We start from the raw sequence: 4,748 nt of genomic DNA, 5'->3' as shown, positions 1-4,748 counted from the left end.
TAAGATCGTCTTAGAGAGTTTCTGACTAGTCCTTATTTATATTTTAAAATATAAAATTAATTTAGTAGGTGATAGAGCCTAGCTGTGGTCAAGTTACTGCAGCTCTAACATAGTCTGGTTCAACCGGGGAAGTACCACCTTCTCACAGAAGATCGGCATGAAGTAGTATTTAATGGCTGTGTTTCGTCCGATGAGTGCCGGTTGCCCTTTCCCCGTTCCCACTCTTTCCTGCCACATCCTTATTCCCACCCCTACCTTTTCCTCAACAACTAAGGCTGGCAACGCATCCGCAACAGAGATGTTGCGAATGTCCATGTGCGACGGTGGCTACTCCCCATCAAGAAGGCCGTCTGCTAGTTTACCATCTTTTACATTAAAAAAAATCACGTACGCTATGTCTTTATTTTTACAATTCTTTATAATATTATAGACAGGGACAAAATGAATTGTTAAAGTGATTGAGACATTCATTCATGCTGAAAGAAGTCTTAAAATTCATATTTGCAAATCTAATTATCTTACTATCATTTCATAATAACTAACGTCTGTTAACTTAATAACAAATTAATTTAAAGAAAATTTGATGCAAAATACGATTATTAAAAAACCGGTTATTAATTTCACATAAATATCAAATATCGGTTACTAATATTATGACTTAATTTCAGGCGTAGTTTGAGCCAAAAGAAGTTATTTACAGCCAGTTAAACTGCACAGCGAACCGAATTATACCAGCAAAGGCTAAGCTTTGAGCAAAAAGTTACAAACTTTTACTGAAAGCGATTGTCGGAAGTTCAGAGCATGTGAGTTAGTTTTTATAGTGAATGTTTTATTTTTATCACTCATATGAAGGGGTATTTAAATATCACTCTAAAATAGAACGTTTTGTATATATATTTTAAATTGTAAACTACTTTCGTTTCTAATTGTATGTGTTTATCATCATGGTCTTAAATAATCCGACGTTATGTAATCTTCAAGAAATAATCAACAGTAGTGAAGATATTCTGTAGGTATCTTAGGTGCTTCTAGATGTATAATAAGCCTAAGATCTGGGTTGCTCTCTGTCAAAGCAGTCATTAGAGAAAGGTTTTAGTAGAAGCCTGACTTCGTATAATTAGAGTTGCTTAAACCTAAAATAAGTTTTAATGAAATCAAAGAAAGTGAATAAAGTTTAAAAACTTGAATCTTTTAGGTATACCAACATCTTCTAAATGATCTCTATATTAGGATTTGGATACGCAAAACAATTTTCCAGTAAATCAATCAATTAACAACCAATTTATTTCGAATTTGAAATTTTGAATTAATTAATGTCGTTTTCAACAAAGAGACTGATCTCATGTCCGTATGATCAACTTGATTGGTATACTTACAAATCAGATACGTACTTATTTATAGCAGTTAATTTAAAAAATACAAATTAGAAACCTAGCACTAAAATATAAGAATAGATCTCTTGATACTTTGTTTAAACTCTAATAAAGAGTTTTCAAGAAATATTATCAGTTCTTTGGTAAATTGTCTTAGTTTTCATGAGAATATTAAAATAAATATAGATTCAAAGCATCCTTACTAACTTTAATTTTTATTCAATATTAACTAATCTCTTAATTACTGCACATAAAACCTGCGACTATGTTACTGCATTTCAGGTAAGTCTGATTCAACAATTTTTATATGGCATTATTCCTCTCGGCTTCCAGTTTAATTAACTGTTAATATGCTGATTGGGAAAACCTATAATTATCCTAAGCCCATCAGGGCCAACTATTGCACATGAGGTCGGTACTGATCTCGTGGTCAGCCGCATAGAGAGGTTGGGGCTTCGGGTCAGAATCGACAAGACCGAAGCCCTCCTCTTCCGCGGGACTGGGCGGAAAGGACCCCCGCCGGGTGCCACCCTTCTCATAGGAGGAGGGAGGGTCAGGGTGAGCCCGACCATGAAATATCTGGGGCTCACCCTTGACGGAGGGTGGACCTTCGTGCCCCATTTCAGGGAGTTGGGGCCGAAGGTCATGAGGACGGCAGGTGCGCTGGGGAAATTCCTCCCGAACCTCGGAGGACCCAGCGCAGCTTGCAGGCGGCTATACTCTGGGGTCTGTCGGAGTATAGCCACGTACGGTGCTCCCGTTTGGGCTGATCGACCGATGAGCCGCGGGGTCAAGGCCCTACTGCGCTCGGCGCAAAGGGCACCCGCGGTGAGGGTGATTAGGGGGTACCGTACGGTCTCCTGGGCCGCAGCGACGGCTCTTGCTGGCGATCCGCCCTGGGATCTTGTGGCGTCGGTTCTCGCCGAGATGTTCTCTTACGTCTCGGGTAGGAGGGCTCTCGGAGAGAACCCTTCGTCAGAGGAGATCCGGGCGGTTCGCCGGCAGGGGGAGTCGCGCCTTATGCGGGAGTGGGGGGAGGACCTGGCGGGCCAGCCGTACGGTAAACGTACAACGGCTGCGCTCCGTCCGGTCCTAGAGCGTTGGATGAGGCGGAAACGCAAACCCCTTACTTTCCGTCTGACGCAGGTTTTCACCGGGCACGGCTGTTTCGGTGACTACTTGTGTCGGGTGGCCAGGAGAGAGCCGGGAGGAGGCTGCCATGAGTGCGGCGCTGCGGTGGACTCAGCCCAGCACACCCTCGAGGTGTGCCCGAGATGGGCTGCGCAGCGCCAAGAGCTTGTGGCGGCGCTCGGCGGAGTGGGCTTGTCGCTTTCGAGTGTCGCGGAGAAGATGCTTGAGAGTGACAGGTCCTGGATTGCGGTGTCCTCCTTCTGTGAGACGGTTATGTCCACGAAGGAGGCATCTGAGCGGGAACGGGAGGTTGCGGCTGATGCACCCTCCATCCGCAGACGACGGACGGGGGCGCGCCGGGGGCGATATCAACGCCTCCTCCAATAGCGCCCCTGCACTCCGGGCTGGGGTCGGGCTGGTAACCCGGCTCCTGTGAAAGCCCGGCGTCGTCGGGGCGGTCCTAATTGCCGGGATCACCCCCTTTCTCCGAGGGAGTAAGTCCGGTCTTTGCCAGGACCGGCCAGTCGCTGGTGTGCCCTGTCGCTGACAGATCCGGGGTGCACCAACATAGCGGCCGATGGCTTTCGCAGTGGTTTTAGTGAGTAGGGACCTGCCCAGGTCGAGTCTCACACATCCTCTCCGGCCCCACCAAGGCCGGTGAGACGGCTCGTAAAAAGAGTTTCCCTGCGTCATCAAAAAAAAAAAAAAAAACTATTGCACATGGACTTAGCCGATGTGGACCCTTAAAGTCCTCAATCGCAAGACTGTAACAAAACGTAGCTGATATTTATAACATCAAAACGTAATATTATATATATTTAAATGAACCTATGTTTCTCTAATACTACGAGTGTTAAATTATTTTGTGTCTACTTAATCCTGACGTTTCAGTTCCTTTACAGTAACCGTCATCTCGCGCAGACGAGATGAGATCTCGTGATGAAGTTACTTTATTTTTAATATTTTAGTTAAAGTGATAACATCATATACAGATGTACATATATACAATATGTTTTCATACGATTAGTCTAACTTAAAGCGAATATACGTTATAAATAAAAAGTTGGTGACGTAAAATATTACAACCACTTAACTAATATATTCGCGGAACTATGAAATTTATCAGGTAATTAGTCCATCTAATGAAGTTACGCTTTTAATTTCAAAATAATAAATTCCTAGAAACCTTATAAAGAACAAAAATAATAAATAAATATATTATCTAATTTTATTGTGGATATTTTAAAAATGAGAAGTGCGACACGGCGTTTTTAAATTTCTTTTTATGAAACGACTCATTCATGATATCGTTTGTTGTTATTTTTGAGAAACGATCTCTACATCTCTGAAATGAGTGCTAATTTAAAATATTGATGCTAAGATTGAGATCATTCATCTTATTTTGAAATAAAGAAGTTAACTTCTAGAATAATCTCCTCACAGTGATGTGAAAGTATGATGACACGTATTTTTTATACAGTCAAGAGATAAGAAATCAAATGTCTAAAATAATAGAGTAGGATATCACGCCACCTTTGTTTTTTTTTTAGTTGACCTGAAAATGAGAGTTTATTTTGGAATTAAATATATACATATGTAGAAGTGGTTTCAAGTTTATTTATAATATTCAGTTTCACCGGACGTCAGGAAAGGATGTAATTATTAATTTATTAGATTACTCCCACGTAATTAAGGATGCATAAAAAGTAATTTCCTACTCTATCCTTGCTTAGTTATTTTGATAGTAGATCTTAATTATTTTGATAGTAATCTTAGAACAACTTTTTTCTGGCTATTATAATTTTTTGCTACATGAAGACTTCTTTAGTCATTGTAATTAATAAATAATGACGACACAAAAGGACTGTCAGAATTGTTAAAATTTTAGAGCTAATAGAGACTAAACTAAAACAGTCATGTTACATATAATATAATATTAATCTCCTTTAAATGGCCCCAATTATTGCAAGATTGTCTTTGTCAGTTTCCACTTCAACTGAATAAAGCTGTAGATAGAGCTTATACCGTACAATGCTTTCAGTCTACTCAATACTAATTGGAGTTATTATTGTAAGACGGCATAGCATCCGCCTGTATACGTTGCAGTGCCTATTTAACACAGTATTTACGTTGTATTAAATTAGTATATAATCTATTCCAGCTATAATTTTCAAGGAACAACACTCTACTTGAAGCCAAGTATAGTTGATGAGCTATAGAGGATGTTTAAATAACCGTCCCGTG

The sequence above is a fragment of the Danaus plexippus genome, chromosome 15, assembly GCF_018135715.1.
Source record: "Danaus plexippus chromosome 15, MEX_DaPlex, whole genome shotgun sequence".
Taxonomy (NCBI): Eukaryota; Metazoa; Arthropoda; class Insecta; order Lepidoptera; family Nymphalidae; genus Danaus; species Danaus plexippus.
The sequence above is the reverse complement of the archived record's forward strand: the minus strand, read 5'-3'. Positions refer to the sequence as shown.